We start from the raw sequence: 25,789 nt of genomic DNA, 5'->3' as shown, positions 1-25,789 counted from the left end.
TGCGGGCCCCTGCTTCTCCCGGCGCCTGTGACGACATCTTCCACTGCTGGGGCCTGTCATCCCTGTTTGTTTACCGAAGTTTGGCATCATCCCGGTCACTGGCTGGTCCGTGTCCGGGCCTCACCCTCGCAGACCTTGCACACGGGCAAACATACGGATTGCACCAGCCCATCTTCTGCGATCTCTAATTGGCGGTCTCCCCTCCGGGACCATGTGGGCCTTTCTAACTGCCGGAACTCCTCGGTCCTGTCCCACCCGCGCTGCCTTGCTGGCCGCGCCATGATATCTCTCTAATACCCCCGCCTTACCCCCCCTGGGCCTGAGCCTTACTGCTGGAGCGCCTTCTCTACCCCCCTTCATGCCGTCTACCCTCCTTCTCAACCGTACAAGATGCCCAGAGGTGGCAAAAAATCACAGGGCTCTGACCTCACACCATTCCTTACTAAAAAGGGCACCCCCGCCAAGAATGGGCCCGATGCTCCTGAACACCCCCAGGGTCCCCCCGACCCCGATGACGACGATCTCACACCCCTTACCCGCAGGGACTTCCTCTCCCTCCTCAAAGAGGTGCGGGATGTCAAGACCTCTGTTCAGGCTCTCCACTCCCTGAAGTCTGATATCTCCGAAATTGGCTCCAGAACAGATCAACTCGAGCGACGAGTGGAAGAGGTGGTGACGTTCCAGCAAACGGTTGAGACCGACTTCCATCAACTCCGCCAAGATATTGCCCAATTGCGGGAGGAGCATGAGGACCAGGATAATAGGGCGAGGAGAAATAATCTCAGGATTCGGGGTATTCCTGAAGACGTTGAAGCGGCCCACCTTGAACTTTACCTTAAACGCCTCTTCACCTTCCTGTCACCTGATACCCCCGAAGACCACCTTCTCCTGGACTGAGCACACCGAGCCCTCCGGCCCCGCTCCCAAGACTCTTCCCAGCCTAGAGACGTCATTCTCCGAATGCACTACTTCACCGCGAAAGAGTCCGTTATGAGAGAAGCACGGCGACTGGGGTCTGTGTCCTTCCAAAATGTCTCCCTGCAGATCTTCCAGGACTTATCCCCCCTCACCCTGGCCAAACGTAGAGACTTTAAGCCCATTACTTCCCTGCTCTCCCAGCACAATGTCAAGTACCGCTGGGGTTTCCCGTTCCGTATCCTGGTTTGGCATCAGGGAAAGCTACTAACAGCCAGAAACCCATCCAAGGCTCAATCGCTGCTCTCCAAGCTGGGTATCCACACCAACGAACGGGACCCCTCTACATCCTCTCTGCCTCCCCGGACGCAGCAAAACCCGCCTCCGCCCCCCAGCTCGGAGTGGTTCACGGTTCCAGCATCTTCGGCCTCTCAGGCTCCTCCACCAGTTCCCTGATGGACTTGTAGCTCTCTGAGTTGATATACCTTGCCTATGTTTGTGTCTGCCTTCATGGTCGTACTCCCTACCTGGGGAGCTGTTTACCTTTAGATCTCCCATGTTCTCACTCCCCGATCCCTTAGTCGGTTCTCAACTGTTATGATGTTACCTCTTGATACGGTGTGATACTCTGTTTCTTGTTTTCATTTTCCTTTTTCTTCTTTCTCCTGCTCCTTCTTCTCTCTCCTCTTCTTCAATATCTCTCTGGAGCTGGCGCTCCACCCGTTCTTCACTCCTGTCTTCTCTCCAGCCTTTCCTTGAAGGTCCTTCCAGGGGGGACCTGCCTCTTGGTCATTGCTAAGCGGTTAGTGATGCATCGTCTGGACACCAGGCTGCGCCCCCTTAGGGCTTCGAGCCCTCTTGCTGACCTAGGTGCCCTCCCGACACCTAGCACCCCTTCCCCCTGTCAGCACCACCGGTCCTGGCCTCTACCGCCGGACGACCACCTACCCTCCCCCCCTCCCGGTTTCTTTTCCCTCCCCCCCTCCTTTCTGACCACGCTATCCTCTGTTTTGCCTCTCTGTCATCTACTATTTCTCTATCGTCCTAGTGGATGCTGGGGTTCCTGAAAGGACCATGGGGAATAGCGGCTCCGCAGGAGACAGGGCACAAAAAGTAAAGCTTTTCCAGATCAGGTGGTGTGCACTGGCTCCTCCCCCTATGACCCTCCTCCAGACTCCAGTTAGATTTTTGTGCCCGGCCGAGAAGGGTGCAATCTAGGTGGCTCTCCTAAAGAGCTGCTTAGAAAAAGTTTAGCTAGGTTTTTTATTTTACAGTGATTCCTGCTGGCAACAGGATCACTGCAGCGAGGGACTGAGGGGAGAAGGAGTCAACTCACCTGCGTGCAGGATGGATTGGCTTCTTGGCTACTGGACATCAGCTCCAGAGGGACGATCACAGGTACAGCCTGGATGGTCACCGGAGCCGCGCCGCCGGCCCCCTTGCAGATGCTGAAGTCAGAAGAGGTCCAGAATCGGCGGCTGAAGACTCCTGCAGTCTTCTAAAGGTAGCGCACAGCACTGCAGCTGTGCGCCATTTTCCTCTCAGCACACTTCACACGCAGTCACTGAGGGTGCAGGGCGCTGGGGGGGGGCGCCCTGGGAGGCAAATGTAACCTATATAAAGGCTAAAAATACCTCACATATAGCCCCCAGAGGCTATATGGAGATATTTAACCCCTGCCTGGATTCACTAAATAGCGGGAGACGAGCCCGCCGGAAAAGGGGCGGGGCCTATCTCCTCAGCACACGGCGCCATTTCCTCTCACAGCTCCGCTGGTCAGGACGGCTCCCAAGTCTCTCCCCTGCACTGCACTACAGAAACAGGGTAAAACAGAGAGGGGGGGGCAAATTTATGGCGATATTTTGATATAACAAAGCAGCTATTAGGGAGCACTTATTATAAGGCTATCCCTGATATATATATAGCGCTTTTGGTGTGTGCTGGCAAACTCTCCCTCTGTCTCCCCAAAGGGCTAGTGGGTCCTGTCTTCGTTAGGAGCATTCCCTGTGTGTCTGCTGTGTGTCTGTACGTGTGTGTCGACATGTATGAGGACGATATTGGTGTGGAGGCGGAGCAATTGCCAAATATGAGGATGTCACCCCCTAGGGAGTCGACACCAGAATGGATGCCTTTATTTATGGAACTACGGGATAGTGTCAACACGCTAAAGCAGTCGTTTGACGACATGAGGCGGCCGGACAATCAATTAGTGCCTGTCCAGGCGACTCAAACACCGTCAGGGGCTGTGAAACGCCCTTTGCCTCAGTCGGTCGACACAGACCCAGACACAGGCACTGACTCCAGTGGTGACGGTGACGAATCAACCGTATTTTCCAGTAGGGCCACACGTTATATGATTTTGGCAATGAAGGAGGCGTTACATTTAGCTGATACTACAGGTACCACTAAACAGGGTATTATGTGGGGTGTGAAAAAACTACCTATAGTTTTTCCTGAATCAGAAGAATTAAATGACGTGTGTAATGAAGCGTGGGTTGCCCCTGATAAAAAGCTGATAATTTCAAAGAAATTATTGGCATTATACCCTTTCCCGCCAGAGGTTAGGGAGCGCTGGGAAACACCTCCTAGGGTGGACAAGGCGCTAACACGCTTATCTAAACAAGTGGCGTTACCCTCTCCTGAGACGGCCGCACTTAAAGATCCATCAGATAGGAGGATGGAAAATATCCAAAAAAGTATATACACACATGCAGGTGTTATACTACGACCAGCTGTAGCGACTGCCTAGATGTGCAGTGCTGGGGTAGTTTGGTCAGAGTCCCTGATTGAAAATATTGATACCCTGGACAGGGACAATATTTTACTGTCGTTAGAACAAATAAAGGATGCATTTCTTTATATGCGTGATGCACAGAGGGATATCTGCACACTGGCATCACGGGTAAGTGCTATGTCCATTTCGGCCAGAAGAGCTTTATGGACGCGACAGTGGATGCGGATTCAAAACGGCATATGGAAGTTTTGCCGTATAAAGGGGAGGAGTTATTTGGAGTCGGTCTATCAGATTTGGTGGCCACGGCTACAGCCGGGAAATCCACCTTTCTACCTCAAGTCACTCCCCAACATAAAAAGGCACCGACTTTTCAACCGCAGCCCTTTCGTTCCTTTAAAAATAAGAGAGCAAAGGGCTATTCATATCTGCCACGAGGCAGAGGTCGAGGGAAGAGACAGCAACACGCAGCTCCTTCCCAGGAACAGAAGCCCTCCCCGGCTTCTACAAAAGCCTCAGCATGACGCTGGGGCTTCTCAAGCGGACTCGGGGACGGTGGGCGGTCGTCTCAAAAATTACAGCGCGCAGTGGGCTCACTCGCAGGTAGATCCCTGGATCCTGCAGATAATATCTCAAGGGTACAGGTTGGAATTAGAGACAGATCCACCTCGCCGTTTCCTGAAGTCTGCTTTACCAACGTCCCCCTCCGAAAGGGAGACGGTTTTGGAAGCCATTCACAAGCTGTACTCTCAGCAGGTGATAGTCAAGGTACCTCTTCTACAACAAGGGAAGGGGTATTATTCCACTCTTTTTGTGGTACCGAAGCCGGATGGCTCGGTAAGGCCTATTCTAAATCTGAAGTCCTTGAACCTGTACATAAAGAAGTTCAAGTTCAAGATGGAGTCACTCAGAGCAGTGATAGCGAACCTGGAAGAGGGGGACTTTATGGTATCCTTGGACATCAAGGATGCGTATCTCCACGTTCCAATTTACCCCTCACACCAGGGGTACCTCAGGTTCGTTGTACAAAACTGTCACTATCAGTTTCAGACGCGGCCGTTCGGATTGTCCACGGCACCTCGGATCTTTACAAAGGTAATGGCCGAGATGATGATTCTTCTTCGAAGAAAAGGCATATTAATTATCCCATACTTGGACGATCTCCTAATAAGGGCAAGGTCCATAGAACAGCTAGAGATGGGATTAGCACTGTCTCAAGAAGTGCTAAAACAGCACGGGTGGATTCTGAATATTCCAAAATCCCAGTTAATGCCGACAACTCGGCTGCTGTTCCTAGGGATGATTCTGGACACGGTTCAGAAAAAGGTTTTTCTCCCGGAGGAAAAAGCCAAGGAGTTATCCGAGCTTGTCAGGAACCTCCTAAAACCAGGAAAGGTGTCTGTACATCAATGCACAAGAGTCCTGGGAAAAATGGTGGCTTCTTACGAAGCAATTCCATTCGGCAGATTCCACGCAAGAATTTTCCAAAGGGATCTGTTGGACAAATGGTCAGGGTCGCATCTTCAGATGCACCTACGGATAACCCTGTCTCCAAGGACAAGGGTGTCTCTTCTGTGGTGGTTGCAGAGTCCTCATCTATTGGAGGGCCGCAGATTCGGCATACAGGATTGGATCCTGGTGACCACGGACGCCAGCCTGAGAGGCTGGGGAGCAGTCACACAAGGAAGAAACTTCCAGGGAGTATGGACGAGTCTGGAAACGTCTCTTCACATAAACATTCTGGAACTAAGAGCAATATACAATGCTCTAAGCCAGGCAGAACCTCTGCTTCAGGGAAAACCGGTGTTGATCCAGTCGGACAACATCACGGCAGTCGCCCATGTGAACAGACAGGGCGGCACAAGAAGCAGGAGTGCAATGGCAGAAGCTGCAAGGATTCTTCGCTGGGCAGAGAATCATGTGATAGCACTGTCAGCAGTGTTCATCCCGGGAGTGGACAACTGGGAAGCAGACTTCCTCAGCAGACACGATCTTCACCCGGGAGAGTGGGGACTTCATCCAGAAGTCTTCCACATGCTGGTAACCCGTTGGGAAAGACCAATGGTGGACATGATGGCGTCTCGCCTCAACAAAAAACTGGACAGGTATTGCGCCAGGTCAAGAGATCCGCAGGCAATAGCTGTGGACGCGCTGGTAACGCCTTGGGTGTACCAGTCGGTGTATGTGTTTCCTCCTCTGCCTCTCATACCAAAAGTATTGAGAATTATACGGCAAAGAGGCGTAAGAACGATACTAGTGGTTCCGGATTGGCCAAGAAGGACTTGGTACCCGGAACTTCAAGAGATGATCACGGAAGATCCGTGGCCTCTACCTCTAAGGAGGGACTTGCTTCAGCAGGGTCCCTGTCTGTTTCAAGACTTACCGCGGCTGCGTTTGACGGCATGGCGGTTGAACGCCGGATCCTAAAGGAAAAAGGCATGCCGGAAGAAGTCATTCCTACTTTGATTAAAGCAAGGAAGGAAGTAACCGTGCAACATTATCACCGAATTTGGCGAAAATATGTTGCGTGGTGCGAAGATCGGAATGCTCCGACGGAGGAATTTCAACTGGGTCGATTCCTACATTTCCTGCAATCAGGATTGTCTATGGGTCTCAAATTGGGATCTATTAAGGTTCAAATTTCGGCCCTGTCGATTTTCTTTCAAAAAGAATTGGCTTCAGTCCCTGAAGTCCAGACCTTTGTTAAGGGAGTGCTGCATATACAGCCTCCTGTGGTGCCTCCAGTGGCACCGTGGGATCTCAATGTGGTTTTGGACTTTCTAAAATCTCATTGGTTTGAACCACTAAAAAAGGTGGATTTGAAATATCTCACTTGGAAAGTGACCATGCTTCTAGCCCTGGCTTCTGCCAGGAGAGTATCAGAATTGGCAGCTTTATCTTACAAAAGCCCATATCTGATTTTCCATTCGGACAGGGCAGAACTGCGGACTCGTCCGCATTTTCTCCCTAAGGTGGTGTCAGCATTTCATCTGAACCAGCCTATTGTAGTGCCTGCGGCTACAAGTGACTTGGAGGACTCCAAGTTACTGGACGTTGTCAGAGCATTAAAAATATATATTGCAAGGACAGCTGGAGTCAGAAAATCTGACTCGTTGTTTATATTGTATGCACCCAACAAGATGGGTGCTCCTGCGTCTAAGCAGACGATTGCTCGTTGGATCTGTAGCACAATCCAACTTGCACATTCTGTGGCAGGCCTGCCACAGCCTAAATCTGTAAAGGCCCACTCCACAAGGAAGGTGGGCTCATCTTGGGCGGCTGCCCGAGGGGTCTCGGCATTACAACTTTGCCGAGCAGCTACGTGGTCAGGGGAGAACACGTTTGTAAAATTTTACAAATTTGATACTCTGGCTAAGGAGGACCTGGAGTTCTCTCATTCGGTGCTGCAGAGTCATCCGCACTCTCCCGCCCGTTTGGGAGCTTTGGTATAATCCCCATGGTCCTTTCAGGAACCCCAGCATCCACTAGGACGATAGAGAAAATAAGATTTTACTTACCGAGAAATCTATTTCTCGGAGTCCGTAGTGGATGCTGGGCGCCCATCCCAAGTGCGGATTATCTGCATAAATTGTACATAGTTATTGTTAACTAATTCGGGTTATTGTTGAAGGAAGCCATCTTTCAGAGGCTCCGCTGTTATCATACTGTTAACTGGGTTTAGATCACAGGTTGTACGGTGTGATTGGTGTGGCTGGTATGAGTCTTACCCGGGATTCAAAATCCTCCCTTATTGTGTACGCTCGTCCGGGCACAGTACCTAACTGGAGTCTGGAGGAGGGTCATAGGGGGAGGAGCCAGTGCACACCACCTGATCTGGAAAAGCTTTACTTTTTGTGCCCTGTCTCCTGCGGAGCCGCTATTCCCCATGGTCCTTTCAGGAACCCCAGCATCCACTACGGACTCCGAGAAATAGATTTATCGGTAAGTAAAATCTTATTTTTTCCCTTCCACCCTACTTCTGGAACTCGGCGCTCCCCTTATTCTGCCTACCTCTTTGCTGCTTGCCCATGGGTCTCCGTGTACTTTCTTTTAATGTGAAGGGCCTGAATAGCCCTCAAAAGAGAGGTAAGCTCTTTGCCACCCTTAAACTTCATAGAGGTGACCTGGTCTTCCTTCAGGAGACTCATTTTCTACATGATGCCCACCCTACCCTACAATGTAAACCGTACCCTGACGCGTTTCATGCCTGTGACCATTCAGCCAAAAAGCGAGGAGTCGCGATCCTATTTGCCTGTCACCTCACCTTTGAACTCCTCGACTCCCACGCTGATAAGGAAGGCCGGTTTCTTGTGTTGGTGGGGAAACTCAATAACAAACTATGCACCCTAGCCAACATTTATGCCCCTAACCAGAGACAAGAGTTGTTCTTTGCGAAATTAGACACGCTTCTTACTCAAGTCCGACAGGGCGACCTCATACTAGCTGGAGATTTCAACTCTGTGTTAAATCCAAACATAGACCGCTCTCCCTCTCTGCCCTCTGCTTCCCCGTCTGACTCTCTCCGCTCTAGATCCCTCCTCCATCTCATGCGATCCCGGCTTCTCTACGACTCCTGGAGGATAAAAGATCCCTCAGCGCGCGACTACACCTTCTATTCTGCTCCTCATAATTCTTACTCCCACATCGATATGATCATGCTCAGCCACGAACTTGCCTTGAATCTCCACGTTGCCTATATACACCCACTGATCTGGTCCGACCATGCCCCTATCTCCTGCGACCTTTCGGGTCTGCTCTCTCGCCCCCGCCCCATGACCTGGCGCCTTAACGACTCCCTCCTTCACAACCCGGAGATACGCTCCCATCTTCGGGATAAGCTTTCTGACTATTTTACCCTGAACGACTCCCCCGACACTTCCAGGTCCACTCTCTGGCTGGCACACAAGGCGGTCCTCCGTGGGCACATCATCAGCCTAGCCTCAAAAGCCAAGAAACAATCCCTCACCCAGTTTAACAGACTTTCTATTAAACTCCACACCCTTGAGACCCAGCACAAGGCGTCCTCCGACCAGGCCATCTTGTCTGAACTCTGTACTGTTAAGGTGGAACTTGATCCCCTACTCTCCAGACGGGTGGCTAAACGTCTCAAATGGCTCCGCCAGACTTTTTATGAGAAGTTGGTTAAGGCGGACAAGATCCTGGCGGCACGACTCCGCTCCGCTAGAGCCAAAACTAATATTATTTCTATTAGAGACCCTCTTAATCGGTTAGTCCATGACCCTACCGCCGTTAGGGCGGCTTTCCAATCCTATTACAATGACTTATACAATCTTCCACCCTCCCCGTCTGGTCCCCCCTCCCAGTCCCACTCTGACCTGGTCTCTCACTTTCTTTCAGCCTTTAACCTGCCTAAATTGTCTCGAGACGCCATGGACCAGCTTAACAGCGAGATCTCGGTGGAAGAAATTGCCCAGACTATTCTCTTGCAAAAGATCGGTAAATCTCCTGTCCCGGATGGGTTCACAGCTCTCTACTACAAACAATTCTCCGATCTCCTCTCCCCCCACCTTCAATCCCTGTTTAATAAGATTATCCATGGCGACTCCTTTCCTCCTGAGATGCTGGAGGCTAGAATTGTGGTGATTCCTAAGGAAGGCAAGGGCGCCCTCAACTGCGCTAGCTACCGCCCTATATCTCTCCTGAACCTGGAGCTTAAAATCTTTGCTAAAATCCAAGCTAACCGCCTTAACCCGTATCTCCCTTCCCTTGTCCACTACGACCAAGTGGGGTTTATTCCGGGCCGCCAGGCGAGGGATAACACCAGACGCGCTATTGATCTTTTACATATCTCGAACTCCAGGGGATCCCCCACTATCATGCTCTCCTTGGATGCTGAAAAAGCTTTCGACCGGATCTCCTGGAGTTTTTTAAGAGCCGCCCTGGAGGCCTATGGCTTGTCGGGTGTCTTCCTCACTGGTGTTCTGGCACTATACTCCACCCCCTCTGCCACAGTCCTAATCAATGGTGTCCCGTCTGCCCCGGTCCGCATATCGAATGGTACGCGTCAGGGCTGCCCCCTGTCGCCATTAATATTCGCCCTTGTTATTGAGCCGCTCGCCTCCCAAATTAGAGCTCACCAGGGTATACATGGTATACCAGTGAGCCGTACCGATCCCAAAATCTCCCTCTTCGCAGATGACGTTCTACTTTCCCTGACCCAGCCCCTTATCTCGCTCCCGAATCTATTTTCAGTCCTCCATTCTTATAGCCTTGTATCAGGCTACAAGATCAATTATTCCAAATCCAAGGCCATGCTGCTCCACGTCCCCCTCTGTGAAGCTGAATCCCTTCGCACTAATTTAAATTTTAAATGGCAACCTACAAAGATCAAATACCTGGGGATCTACTTGACCTCCCGCTACGACTCTCTCTTTAGGAAAAACTTCCCACCCCTCCTCACCAAAACGCTCGCTGACCTGACGTCCTGGAAGAGTCTTTTTATTTCGTGGCTGGGCAGGATCATAGCGGTTAAAATTACCATAATCCCCAAATGGCTCTACCTTTTCCAGACCCTCCCTGTGGCAGTCCCGGCCTCCTTTCTTCGAACTACCCAGCGTGCACTTGTGCGTTTTATCTGGAACCACAGACCTCCCCGCATTGCTGCCAATACCCTGAAACGGCCAACCTCCGCGGCCGCAAGAGGCCTTCCGGATATCAAACTCTACTACCTGGCCTCTCACCTCTCCCATGTTGTCGCCTCTTATGCCCCTCCGGGATCCGTATCCTGGTTAGATATCGAAGCAGCCTATATCAACCTATCGGACCTGACCCCCCTGTGCCCTTGGCCTCCCGGCCCCCAGCCTCCAAACTCCTCCCCACGATCAAATTTAACCTTAAAATTTGGGACTCCCACCCTCTGAAGATGGGTCTCACCACTACCCCTTCACCCTTGACCCCTATCTGGCAGAACCCTATGTTTCCTCCTGGATACTCTGCTACGAGATTCTGTACATGGATAACGCTGGGCTTTAAATTCCCATCTGATTTTGCCGATCGGGGTCAATGGCTGTCCCTCCCTGACTTACAACAGAAGACCCCCTCGCACTCACTTAACCCCTTTCAATTCCTACAAATCCAGCACTTCTTGGGCTCTCTGCCCTCCTCCGCCCTGCTCCGAGCCCTCACTCCCTTGGAAAGTTTATGCGTACACTCGCACCTCTCCAAAGGCTTAATCTCTCAACTTTACTCCCTTTTACTGGATTCTTCCCTTCCCTCCTCTTGGACCCACGAGCTCGCATGGGAGCGTGAGCTTGTGCCCCCTCAGGAGAGTGGAGACTGGGGGGACATGAGACTGGGGATTGCTAAATGCTCCATTGCCACTGCTTTCAAAGAGACGGCTTACAAAATTTACTATCGATGGTACTACACCCCGGATAGACTAAACAAACTCTTTGTCTGCTTCCCCTGCTTGCTGGAGAAACTGCGAATCTAGAGGCGATATGATACATATATGGTGGTCCTGCCCGTCCATCATTCCCTTTTGGAATCTAGTCCACTCCCTCCTTGTCTCTCTTCTAGATTTCCCCCGTGCTGAAAGATCCCTGGATCTTTCTGCTGTGCTACCCTCCCCCGATGCTTGATAAATTCTCCCGTAAACTGAGTACACACATTCTAACTGCGGCAAAATCACTGATAGCCCTCAATTGGAAAAACCCCTCTCCTCCTTCTCTCTTAGCCCTTAAAACCAAAATTTGGCATATTGCATCAATGGAGAAGATTACGTATTACCTTCATGACCGAGGTCATGTTTTTAAACAGGTTTGGGCCCCCTGGCTCGCCGCTGAACGTCGACCGCTGTCTCCCCCCTCTTGTCCCTAGCCCCACCCGTAGACCCATGGGCATTGCCTACTGATCTTTCTCCATCTCCTTTTCTTCTTCTCTCTCTTCTTTCCTCCTCTTTTTCTCCTCCTTCCTATATTCTCTCGTCTTTCACTTGCCCTCCTTCTCTATCTTTTGTTCTGAACTCATTATTCTCAGCATATACCCCTTTCCCCCACCCCCCTCTCCCCTCCTTCCCTCCCCCCCTAAATTGGATACTTGATTACTGATAAGTTATTTTTGATTACTTTTACTGTTTATTCTAAAAATTGTGGCTTCTGTTGGACGTTGGTTCTCCTGACCGCTTGTCCCCCTTGTCAATGTTTGTTTACCTATTGTAATTCGCAGCGCAAAATAAAGAATTAAAAAAAAAAAAGAAATGCATAACCAGGGCTTTTCAGGCAAAGGCATGAGTGTACTTATGGAATGACCCCTATGATATTTACATTGCCACCTTTTCACAAACGCTTACATCTCTGAGAGATGGGCACTAAACAGAGCAGGCTAATATCTTTCAAGTTTTGATGATACCAACGGCTCTTAGGTTTTCAGGAACAAAACCGTTACCATCAGGTCTGTTAAAAGGTGCTCGGAGCATACTTCAATAATACAGATAAATCACAAGTGATTGCCACAACAATTTTGTCCGCAAGAATGAACGCAGGGCATGGAGGTATGAGCAAATGCGATATTTCTAAATGCTTGATTTTAGAGCAAGTGTGGCCAGCCCTCATAATTAGTGCATAACAAACTATACTCTGCCTCACACAGTGCAGGGAATGTGTTTTTCTTCTGGGATGTGAGCACGATTCCAAAATCCAAGTCTCCTGCTTCTGGTGCCATGGATTAAGTCCGAGAGTATTGGGGCGCAGCTGAAAATTGGTACCCATAAAAAAAGCTACAGCGAAACTTGTTTTTGTTTCACTGTACCAATACATTGCTGTTACTTTTATATCATTTTATGTTACGTTTGTTTGGAATGATACATTCTTTTTCTTACATATGAGGGAACCGTGTAAAGATCAATAATGTGAAAATGGATACCTTGTTGCAAACAATTGCCAAAATAGACTATTGACTACAGGGATGGGAACTGTGACGATTAACTAAACTGCAGTAACAATAAACTACTGTATTTATCCACACTGTTCTATATTACATGGTTTAGCTTTAACTGAAATACCATTCATAATTAAGTAGCTAATTCTTAATGAGACACATTCATGTTCGATTAATACCCAGCTATTATTTTTGAGGCAGATATTCTATATGATACACAGAACACCCGCATGGAGGCTGCAATATACAACAATAAACATTATAACAAAAATGTTTAATATATTTTAAATTAAACATTCGTTATATTGTATGACATTGTGTTGATACTGAAAATAGCTATAGTGCTACTACTTTTCCATCATGACTATACTGTGAGTGCCTTTCACTTGGATACACAATATAAGTTAAATCACTGTATATTTACTCATTTATCCAACTAACATTTGAGAGACACATGTACACTATTTACTAATGGTGCTTATTATACACGTTCATCACTGATTTTTCCTCTACACGTTTTATCAGTTGGTTTGTTTTTACTTTAGAAAACTTATTTTCTTACTATATGTATATTTTAATCCGTTTAATAATGTATTCATTTTTATTTAGACAATCACTTGGAACTTAATACTGTGCACCTCTTTGTTTCCCAAACCTAGCACTGACCCTGGATATAAATGTACACATTGGCTACCATGAATACTTGATCGTGTACGTAATATAGTATTTATAACTAACCCTATACACGGTCTATAGTACAGGCTGCAGGGGACAGAATCTAAAAAATGAACTTTCTTTATCAAATATTTATCTTGTATAAACAACATGATTGTTCAGGATGTGAGTAGCATCCCATAACAAATATACATACATAATGTAACCAGTATGAGACAGAACTGATTTTTCTAAACACACATTCTCCCAGCTTATATGAAGACGCCTTTCTCTTTTTGCTGGTAGCTTCTCTCTGGTCTCTGTTCTGGTGCACGGATTGAGCACTCTGATCCACACACACAGCAGCTCTGTATTTCCCTTTGTACTACATGTTGTGGCTGCAGAGCTAGCAAAATCATATTCTATATTGCTGCTGGTATCCGGTCAGGCATGTTGACATTTTGTTTGTTGAACTAATGTTCATGTCGACATTCTGAGTGTCGACCTTTCATGACACACCCCTACTGCTATTGTGGTCATAATTTGAACCACTGGCTTTGGGGATTTTCAGGCAACTGGAAACCCTCCCTCTGCCTATGAGAGGAGAATCTGAATATTGCAGTGGAATATCATGTCTAGACAATGCGTCTACCTTAACATTCTTAGATCACAGTCTACAGTGCACCTGGAAAGTATTCACAGTGCTTCACTTTTCCTAAATGAAATAAATAAATTTTTTCCTTTAAATTCTACACACAATACCCCATAATGACAACATGAAAAAAGTTTTTTTGAGATTTTTGCAAATTTATTAAAAATGAATCAATCAATCAATCAATCACATGTACATAAGTATTCACAGCCTTTGCACAAAACCTTTTGGCAGCAATTACAGCCTCCAGTCTATTTGAAAATCATGACACAAGCTTGGCACACCTATCTGTGGGCAGTTTCACCAACCAGTGTCACCATCCTTAAAAATCCTTTTAATAGCCAACAATTCCCTGTTTTCCACATCAGAATTAATGTTCAGCTGCTGAGATGTTTATGAGAAGAATTCACAGGGGTTTTGTTTGAGGTCTTTGCCATTAACCGGAGAAATGACTCCAGGCCCCACATGCATCCGTTTCTACAACAAATGACAAATTCTGACTGACACAAAAGTGAAATGGGAGCCTCTTTTAGCTTGACAACAGATTTTACATCTCTAAAGACCATTTTGCAGTATCCACTGCACTTTGTCATAAATATGAGCGGTACAACGATTACAGAATAAAACTAATAATTAAGTCCCCAAAATCCCCACAATGGTTTGATGAAATAACCCTGTTCTATATTGCATTTGTCCTTTAGAGACAAATTTTATAAAACTACATTAGGAAACCTCATAAATTGCAAATTCACATTTCAAAAATTTCGTAAGCAATCGTTCCTGTAATTTTTGCAATACCTGTTTAATTTACCTGCTACGGACCTAAACAGCAGAAGAGTAAATACGTTTATCATCCAAATATACTACAATGCATCTACCCAGAAACTCCCTTAACACCTCATTAATCAGGTTTTGAAATACAGCTGGAGCATTACTGAGCCCAAGGGGCAATGCCAAATACACCTGATGCCCTGTATGCACACTGAATGTTGTCTTCCATTAATTTCCTTGGTGGATGCGGATTAAATTATATGCACCTCCTGAGATTTAGATTATTAAAAATAGATGCCTACTCTCATTGTTAAAACAGTTAATCTATTAGATGCAGTGGATTTTTATTTCTTACTGTAATGTTATTAAACCTCTATATATCAATGCAGAGGGTAATCTGCCATATTTTGCTGTTGTGAAAAAAACAATAAAAAACTGTGCACCTATTGGGGATTTTGATTATCTAATGGATTCCTTCTCCGAAATTTCTAACCTATACTACTCAAAAGCTAAAAGGGGCAGATTTAACAAATAGTGATATACTTGTTATCACTTATTACTAATCTTAAATGGTACTCCAACCAATCTACTCCTAACTGTCATTTCTCTGACGTCCTAAGTGGATGCTGGGACTCCGTAAGGACCATGGGGAATAGCGGCTCCGCAGGAGACTGGGCACAACTAAAGAAAGCTTTAGGACTACCTGGTGTGCACTGGCTCCTCCCTCTATGACCCTCCTCCAGACCCCAGTTAGAATCTTGTGCCCGGCTGAGCTGGATGCACACTAGGGGCTCTCCTGAGCTCCTAGAAAAGAAAGTATATTTTAGGTTTTTTTATTTTCAGTGAGATCTGCTGGCAACAGACTCACTGCTACGAGGGACTAAGGGGAGAAGAAGCGAACCTACCTGACTGGAGATAGTTTGGGCTTCTTAGGCTACTGGACAGAGGGATCGAACACAGGACCCGACCTCGATCGTTCGGTCCCGGAGCCGCGCCGCCGTCCCCCTTACAGAGCCAGAAGCATGAAGATGGTCCTGGAAATCGGCGGCAGAAGACTTCGGTCTTCAACAAGGTAGCGCACAGCACTGCAGCTGTGCGCCATTGCTCCTCATGCACACCTCACATTCCGGTCACTGATGGGTGCAGGGCGCTGGGGGGGGGGGCGCCCTGAGCAGCAATATGAATACCTTGGCTGGCAAAAAATCACAATATATAGTCCCAGAGGCTATATATGTGATAAATACCCCTACCAGAATCCATAAAAAAAAAGCGGGAGAAAAGTCAGCCGAAAAAGGGGCGGGGCTATCTCCCTCAGCACACTGGCGCCATTTTTTCTTCACAGTGCAGCTGGAAGACAGCTCCCCAGGCTCTCCCCTGTAGTTTTCAGGCTCAAAGGGTTAAAAAGAGAGGGGGGGCACTAAATTTAGGCGCAATATTGTGTATACAAGCAGCTATTGGGGAAAAATCACTCAGTTATAGTGTTAATCCCTGCATTATATAGCGCTCTGGTGTGTGCTGGCATACTCTCTCTCTGTCTCCCCAAACGACTTTGTGGGGTCCTGTCCTCAGTCAGAGCATTCCCTGTGTGTGTGCGGTGTGTCGGTACGGCTGTGTCGACATGTTTGAGGAGGAAGGTTACGTGGAGGCGGAGCAGATGCCGATAAATGTGATGTCGCCCCCTGTGGGGAGTGGATGGATAAGTGGAAGGTATTAACCGACAGTGTCAACTCCTTATGTAAAAGGCTGGATGACGCAACAGCTATGGGACAGCCGGCTTCTCAGCCCGCGTCTCAAAGGCCATCAGGGGCTCAAAAACGCCCGCTACCTCAGATGGCAGATACAGATGTCGACACGGAGTCTGACTCCAGTGTCGACGAGGTTGAGACATATACACAATCCACTAGGAACATCCGTTGCACTCGGCAATGAAAAATGTGTTACACATTTCTGACATTAACCCAAGTACCAAAAAAAAAAAAAGGGGTTTTATGTTTGGGGAGAAAAAGCAGCCAGTGTTTTGTTCCCCCATCAGATGAGTAAATGAAGCGTGGGTTCCCCCGATAAGAAACTGGTAATTTCTAAAAAGTTACTGATGGCGTACCCTTTCCCGCCAGAGGATAGGTCACGTTGGGAGATATCCCCTAGGGTGGATAAGGCGCTCACACGTTTGTCAAAAAAGGTGGCACTGCCGTCTTAGGATACGGCCACTTTGAAGGAGCCTGCTGATAAAAAGCAGTAGGCTATCCTGAAGTCTGTATATACACACTCAGGTACTATACTGAGACCTGCAATTGCCTCAGCATAGTGCTGCTGCAGCGTGGTCTGATACCCTGTCAGATAATATTGATACCCTAGACAGGGATACTATTTTGCTAACCATAGAGCATACTAAAGACGTCGTCTTATATATGAGGGATGCACAGAGGGATATTTGCCGGCTGGCATCCAAAATTAATGCAATGTTCATTCTGCCAGGAGGGTATTAGGGACCCGGCAGTGGACAGGTGCTGCTGACTTTAAAAGGCACATGGAGATTCTGCCTTATGAGGGTGAGGAATTGTTTGGGGATGGTCTCTGGGACCTCGTATCCACAGCAACAGCTGGGAAGAAATTTTTTTACCTCAGGTTTCCTCACAGCCTAAGAAAGCACCGTATTATCAGGTACAGTCCTTTCGGCTTCAGAAAAGCGAGCGGGTCAAAGGCGCTTCCTTTCTGCACAGAGACAAGGGAAGAGGGGAAAAAGCTGCACCAGACAGCCAGTTCCCAGGATCAAAAATCTTCACCCGCTTCATCTGAGTCCACCGCATGACGCTGGGGCTCCACAGGTGGAGCCAGGTGCGGTGGGGGCGCGTCTCGGGAACTTCAACAACCAGTGGGCTCGCTCACAGGTGGATCCCTGGGTTCTGCAAGTAGTATCACAGGGATACAAGCTGGAGTTCGAGGCGACTCCCCCTCGCCGTTACCTCAAATCAGCCTTGCCTGCTGCCTTCGGAGAAAGGGGAGGTAGTACTGGCGGCAATTCACAAGCTGTACTTCCAGCAGGTGATAATCAAGGTACCCCTCCTTCAACAAGGCCGGGGTTACTATTCCACAATGTTTGTGGTACCGAAACCAGACGGTTCGGTGAGACCCATTCTAAAATTGAAATCTTTGAACACTTATATACGAAGGTTCAAGTTCAAAATGGAATCGCTCAGGGCGGTTATTGCAAGCCTGGACGAAGGGGATTACATGGTATCACTGGACATCAAGGATGCTTACCTGCATGTCCCCATTTACCCTCCTCACCAGGAGTACCTCAAAATTGTGGTACAGGACTGTCATTACCAATTCCAGACGTTGCCGTTGGTCTGTCCCCGGCACCGAGGGTATTTACCAAGGTAATGGCCGAAATGATGATACGCCTTCGAAAAAAGGGAGTTATAATTATCCCGTACTTGGACGATCTCCTTATAAAGGCGAGGTCCAGGGAGCAGTTGTTGGTCTGAGTAGCACTATCTCGGGAAGTGCTACAACAACACGGCTGGATTCTGAATATTCCAAAGTCGCAGCTGGTTCCTACGACGCGTCTACTGTTCCTGGGTATGGTTCTGGACACAGAACAGGAAAAAGTGTTTCTCCCGGAGGAGAAGGCCAAGGGGTTGTCATCTCTAGTCAGAGACCTCCTAAAACAAATACAGGTGTCGGTGCATCAATGCACGCGAGTCCTGGGAAAGATGGTAGCTTCTTACGAAGAAAATCCATTCGGCAGGTTCCATGCAAGGATCTTCCAGTGGGATCTGTTGGACAAGTGGTCCGGGTCGCATCTTCAGATGCATCGGCTGATAACCCTATCTCCAAGGGCCAGGGTGTCGCTGTTGTGGTGGCTGCAGAGTGCTCATCTTCTAGAGGGCCGCAGATTCAGCATACAGGACTGGGTCCTGGTGACCACGCATGCCAGCCTTCGAGGCTGGGGGGCAGTCACACAGGGAAGAAACTTCCAAGGACTATGGTCGAGTCAGGATACTTCCCTACACATAAATATTCGGGAACTAAGGGCCATTTACAATGCCCTAAGTCAGGCTAGACCCCTGCTTCAACACCAGCCGGTGCTGATCCAGTCAGACAACATCACTGCGGTCGCCCATGTAAACCAACAGGGCGGCACAAGAAGTAGGATGGCGATGGCAGAAGCCACAAGGATTTTCCGATGGGCTGAAAATCATGTGTTAGCACTGTCAGCAGTGTTCATTCCCGGAGTGGACAGCTGGGAAACAGACTTTCTCAGCAGGCACGACCTCCACCCGGGAGAGTGGGGACTTCATCCAGAAGTCTTCCAAATGATTGTACACCATTGGGAAAGGCCACAGGTGGACATGTCGGCGTCCGCCTCAACAAAAAGCTAAAAATATATTGCGCCAGGTCAAGGGACCCTCAGGCGATAGCTGTGGACGCTCTGGTAACACCGTGGGTGTACCAGTCGGTGTATGTGTTCCCTCCTCTGCCTCTCATACCCAAGGTACTGAGAATAAAAGAAGGAGAGGAGTACGAACTATACTCGTGGTTCCGGATTGGCCAAGAAGAGCTTGGTACCCAGAACTTCATGAAATGATCTCAGAGGACCCATGGCCTCTGCCGCTCAGACAGGACCTGCTGCAGCAGGGGCCCTGTCTGTTCCAAGACTTACCGCGGCTGCGTTTGACGGCATGGCGGTTGAACACCGGATCCTAAAGGAAAAAGGCATTCCGGAGGAAGTCATTCCTACGCTGATTAAGGCTAGGAAAGATGTGATCGCAAAACATTATCACCGCATATGGCGAAAATATGTTGCTTGGTGTGAGGCCAGGAAGGCCCCAACGGAGGAATTTCAACTGGGTCGATTTCTGCACTTCCTACAGTCAGGAGGGACTATGGGCCTAAAATTGGGTTCCATTAAGGTCCAGATTTCGGCTCTGTACATTTTCTTCCAAAAAAGAACTGGCTTCACTGCCTGAAGTTCAGACTTTTGTTAAGGGAGTGCTGCATATTCAGCCCCCGTTTGTGCCTCCAGTGGCACCGTGGGATCTCAACGTGGTGTTGGATTTCCTGAAGTCGCATTGGGTTGTGCCACCTAAATCCGTGGAGCTAAAATACCTCACGTGGAAAGTGGTCATGCTGTTGGCCTTGGCGTCGGCCAGGCGTGTATCAGAATTGGCGGCTTTGTCATGCAAAAGCCCTTATCTGATTTTTTTATATGGATAGGGCGGAATTGAGGACTCGTTCCCAATTCCTTCCTAAGGTGGTATCAGCTTTTCATGTGAACCAACCTATTGTGGTGCCTGCGGCTACTTGGGACTTGGAGGACTCCCAAGTTACTGGACGTAGTCAGGGCCCTGAAAATATGTTTCCAGGACGGCTGGAGTCAGGAAAACTGACTCGCTATTTATCCTGTATGCACCCAACAAGCTGGGTGCTCCTGCTTTTAAGCAGACTATTGCTCGCTGGATCTGTAGCACGATTCAACTTGCACATTCTGCGGCTGGACTGCCGCACCCTAAATCTGTAAAAGCCCATTCCACGAGGAAAGGGGCTCTTCTTGGGCGGCTGCCCGAGGGGTCTCGGCTTTACATCTTTGCCGAGCTGTTACTTGGTCGGGTTCAAACACTTTTGCAAGAGTCTACAAGTTTGATACCCTGGCTGAATAGGACCTAGAGTTTGCTCATTCGGTGCTGCAGAGTCATCCGCACTCTACCGCCCGTTTGGGAGCTTTGGTATAATCCCCATGGTCCTTACGGAGTCCCAGCATCCACTTAGGACGTCAGAGAAAATAAGATTTTACTCACCGGTAAATCTATTTCTCGTAGTCCGTAGTGGATGCTGGGCGCCCATCCCAAGTGCGGATTGTCTGCAATACTTGTATATAGTTATTGTTTAACTAAAGGGTTATTGTTGAGCCATCTGTTGAGAGGCTCAGTTATATTTCATACTGTTAACTGGGTATAGTATCACGAGTTATACGGTGTGATTGGTGTGGCTGGTATGAGTCTTACCCGGGATTCAAAATCCTTCCTTATTGTGTCAGCTCTTCCGGGCACAGTATCCTAACTGAGGTCTGGAGGAGGGTCATAGAGGGAGGAGCCAGTGCACACCAGGTAGTCCTAAAGCTTTCTTTAGTTGTGCCCAGTCTCCTGCGGAGCCGCTATTCCCCACGGTCCTTACGAAGTCCCAGCATCCACTACGGACTACGAGAAATAGATTTACCGGTGAGTAAAATCTTATTTTTTCAAACACATGACAGGAGTTGACTAATTGAAGCACCATTTAAGATTAGTAAAAGGGCGTATGCAATTAGTTCCGATAACATTTCGGAGCTAATGAATTCGCCCCAATCGTATTCATATAGGGCCGTTTTCAGCAGTTTTGAAGGCATTTTCACCAATGCCTTTTCACCTTCTTTTATTAAGTGAAAAGGAATTGGCAAAAATACCTCAATCGTCGAAAATGGCCCGCATTTTTGATGGAAAACAAGTGGATTCGCTGATCCACGTGTTTTCCGCCTCTGTCACATTTTTTGCCTAGGCGAAAATATTGCGATTCGCCCTAAAAATACAGAAAAAGCTCTGTTTTTTCATCTAGGTGAAAAAACGGAGCTAATTGCATATGCCCCAAGAGTGATAACAAGAATGTCACTTGTTATTAAATATGCCCCTTAACTCTAGACTAAATAGATTTAAAAAAAAAAACAATCTTTGTGAAGTTTAGAACCAGGTATAATATCAACGGTACAATCATATGAACAATGAGGAGTCTTTTTGCTGAACATGCATGCAAGTTCTTGAATAAGTACAAGAAATTTCTTTCCTTTGTTCCTACAATATAGAAATAGGTAGTTCTAAACAAGTTTTACCACGATTCTCTCACCAAGCAATACCTGTAAATCTGGCCAATTGATTAAGGCAGAGGTTCTCAAACGCAGTCCTCAAGCTCTTCAACGGTCCAGGTTGTAAGTTTATCCATGCTTGGCCACAGGTGACCAAAGGGCCCCATACACTACTGCGTCAAGTCGGACCCTCATGTCACAGGCGATCACCCTTGAACCGCCCGGCAACCTCCCGGGCGGCAGGATTGCATAAGATACATTGTATGCGGTCCTTTTGCTTACGTAGTATCTTATGCGATCCCAGCCATGCCTGCGGAGTCCAACATATCACTAATGCAGCACAGTCAATCTAGGGCATCCGATCCGATGCTCACGGGACCGCGGATCGGATGTGAAACACATCCGATATGCCCGATTTCAACCGATATATCGGCTCGAATGGCCGAAATCGGACATTATCGTCAGGGGTGTATCTAGGGGTCCTGGCGCTCCTGGCAAAGTAAGGGACTGGCGCCCCTCATATTTGAAGTAGGGTAGGTGCATGTGCAAAAAAGGGACCTGATCTTGTGGGAAAGGGGTATGACCATACAATAGTTCCCCCAATTCAAATTACACTACACAGTAGTAACCCTTATACACATTATGCCCACACAGTAGCAGTTCAATTTACACATTATGCCCACACAGTAATTCTTATAACACTGAGGAGACATCAGCAGTGCCTGGCCTGGCTGTGGAGGCAATGCCACCCAAGGCCAGGTAGTATAATCAAATAGTAGTGCAAAGAAGTACAGGGCAGCGCACTACCCAGTGGTGCAAGTAGAAAAAAAATCTTAGTGGTACTGTGTGCGCGCACCTTCGGCGCACACACACCAAAAAATGGGTGTGACCATATGCCACATGGGGCGTGGCCAATGAAAATGGGGGTGTGATACACATATGACCCCAATAGTGCCATATACACATGTCCCACAGTGCCAGATACACACATGCCCCCACAGTGCCAGACATGCGAGCACAGTGCCAGATATGCCCCCATGTTGCCAGATATGCCCCCACATTGCTAGATACACATGCCCCCATGGTACCAGATATGCCCCCACGGTACCAGATACACATATGCCCCCACAGTGCCAGATAATCCCCCACAGTCATATAGTCATAGTCCCCATCCACAGGCAGGAGCTGGCGCCGGTGTTCAGCACTGTACCAAACTACGTTAAGAAACTGAAAATAAACTACAGCTTCCAGCAGCTCTTGCCACCGGGAGCTCCCAACAGGAAGGGTTGATGGGAGTTGTAGTTTATTTTCAGTTTTTTCCCTGTAGTGCATTGCGGTGCCAGACGCCGGTGCCAGCTCCTGCCAGCTGAGCGATCCTACGCCCTCCATCCCAGGAAATGCACAGGCAGCTCGGCACAGCAGGTATTGCCAGACACTACGGCTGAAGGGATTCCACCATTGGGCGAGGGTGGCACTGTCGGACGGCGCCCCCTGCCGAGTGCCATCCTGGCCAATGGGTAGATACACCCCTGATTATCGTTCTAGTGTATGGGGCCCTTTAATCAGCACCTCATTAAATTTGTTCTAACCATCTGTGCTGAGCCATGGATATACCTAAAATCTGGACCGTTTGGGTGCCTTGAGTACCGCGTTTGAAAACCTCTGGATTAAGGGAAACCTCTGGATTAAGGGATAACTAGAAGTGACGATGTAGAGTCACTTAAAAATAGCAGAGGTCAGCATGGAGACAGCCCAAGGATAGCACTAATAATAATAATTAATAATTAATTTTATTTATACAGTGCTCTTTCTCCAATAGGACTCAAGGTGCTTAACATAATTCCCATTCTATGAAGTACAGAAAAGCTTTTCATAAAATACAGAGAGCATGGAGATACAGTACTAAAGGGACATTAAGGGAATGCTTGAGTAAACAGAAAAGTCTTGAGTCTGAATTTGAAAGATTCTAGAGTGGGGGCCTCTTGAAATGTGCGGGAAAGGGAGTTCCATAGAGTCAGAGCCGCATGGCTAAATGCTCGACACCCAGATGAATTCTGGGAGATTCTAGCTATTGCTAAAAGTCCTTCATTTACAGATTGCAGTAATCGAATGATGCAGTATGGAATCAGAAGCTGCTTCATGTACCTAGGACCTTGGTCATGTAGTGCTTTGAAAGTCAGTAAGCCAATCTTAAAAACAATTTGCTGTCTTACAGGCAGCCACTGGATGGAGTAGAGAATGGGTGTTATGTGGCTGGAATGGAGCTGGTGTTGGTTAATAGCCTGGCAGCTGCGTTTGTGCAAGCTGTAAATGGTGTAGTTCTTTTGCTGGGAGACAAAGGTAGAGGGCAGAGTAGTCTCATCGAGATGATACAAATGCATGTATGACTTTTGGTAGATCGTCAGAGTGTAATCTTCCCATCAGCGAGTGCACTATTATTCAATCCCACTATGGACATCATCACTTTCAGAGGCAACATTTCTATGTTATGACATTCAAAGGCCTTTTTAATACATGAAATTCCAAACAGCCGCATTCTTGATTAAGGCTGTGGCAAAAACCTGATCATAAATGGATGACAATAGATCATAATCAGGCAGGAAGTTTGCCAAATGAGGGAATCTCCCTATTTTTCAGGTTCTGGTGTCTCCTGACTTTCAAATTCAATCAATTCTGTCCTTTCCACAATACAAGCCTAAATCAGTCTGCTTGTAGTTTACTCTTCGGTAGCTATTTCGGAAGAACCCAGTCTGGAAGGGTACATTAGTTTATCCGTTTAGTAAAAATGGGGGTTCATTTCTGTTTTGTATTAATGAATAAATGCACAAGACCCACCAATGTATTTAAATCAGGATACTGAATAAAACCCCTAAGAGTTTTATCTGTTCGGACAACCCAATTAATTTCTTTCTTTTTTTTTCTTCTTTTTTTCCAGTTTTTAAACCATTTATATTTAATTGGTACAAATAAGCAAGTACAAAACAAAGGCCGCTCAAATAAGAATGGCAACCCGATATGGTCACAATTATACATAGTCATAAAAAAGGTGTATTCAGGGCAGTGGACAACTCAATTCTACACTTTGAGTGCAGGGTCATTCCACTCACTGTAAGCCCATCTATGAAAGGTGCTACAATACTTTATTTTATTTTTATATTTTTTAACCGTAAGAAATCCTAGGATAGGGGATAAAAAAAATTAAAAAGAAATTGAGGAAAAATTAAATCGCAATTAACCCCCAACCCCCCAGGCAATATTTTGCTTTATGTTCCCAGCTAATTGGATACCCCCCTTAGAATGTAAACTGAAGGCTCACGTTTGTGGCTCCCATAGCACCAACATTGTTTAATAGACACAAAAGGGCATATGTAGTAAGCTGTGGAGAGAGATAAACTACCAGCCAATTAGCTCCTAACAGTCATGCTGTGTTTGAGAAGCTGATTGGCTGTTAGTTTATCTCTCTCCACTTTATCACTCTCCAAAGCTTAGTATATATGCCCCATAGGACCATATATAATAGACCACAAGATTTCAGTGATTTCAGCTATAATTAAAATGTCAATTTGTGTTAAAAACAGACAATTTGGTGGGCTATCTTCCTGGCGCAAAGCTGCCCGTACACAATAGGTGCCAAAATAAATGTCACCACATTTACTTGAATAGAAACAAGGGTTAAAAAAGAGACACTTATGTGTCCAGAGCGCTAAAAACACTTTCTAACAATTAGGTATGAAAACAATAGATCCCTTCAATAAGGACCAAATATCAGGTTCTCTTTTGATAGTTGATGCTCTGGATAGAACTTTATATGGTCCAATAGTCGTCTTTGAGTCCTCCAAGTTCTTTAATATGAAGGTTCACCGAAGCTCATACAGAGAGGAGAGAAAAATACAACAAAAATGTGTAGTCCAGTTTGTATTTTAAAACAATTATTCACATCCTTTAATATGAACCCAAAAGAGGGAGTGTACCCCAACTCACAATAGGAACTGGTAAGTTAAAACGCATAAAGGTATCTTTCAAAGAATAGATGGATTTCTCTATATCCCTATAAGTATCGCAACCAATGGGGATTCAATTTTGCGTACCCAGACTCTCACAATGGTGAAGAAAACAATTCACATCAAGGTATCTTTACAATGGTCAATAACCCAAATATATACTCCAATAGGGGTTAAATTTGCGTACCCCAACTCACACAGAGGTGGAGGAAAAGACTTCTATCAAGGTATCTTTTCACAATTCTCAATGGTCCAAATGCGTACCCCAACTCACACGGAATGTCGTGTAATGACTCCTATCATGGTATTTTTTTACATCCTCCAGTATC

General features: G+C 47.2%; 1 protein-coding gene across 4 annotated transcripts in view; it reads left to right on the top strand.

Moving 5' to 3' along the window:
* Nucleotides 1-25,789, top strand: part of RCOR2 (REST corepressor 2) — a 112,732-nt gene that overhangs the window by 48,719 nt on the left and 38,224 nt on the right. The window lies entirely within an intron of this gene.

Source organism: Pseudophryne corroboree, chromosome 11 (assembly GCF_028390025.1).
Source record: "Pseudophryne corroboree isolate aPseCor3 chromosome 11, aPseCor3.hap2, whole genome shotgun sequence".
Taxonomy (NCBI): Eukaryota; Metazoa; Chordata; class Amphibia; order Anura; family Myobatrachidae; genus Pseudophryne; species Pseudophryne corroboree.
The sequence above is the reverse complement of the archived record's forward strand: the minus strand, read 5'-3'. Positions and strand labels throughout refer to the sequence as shown.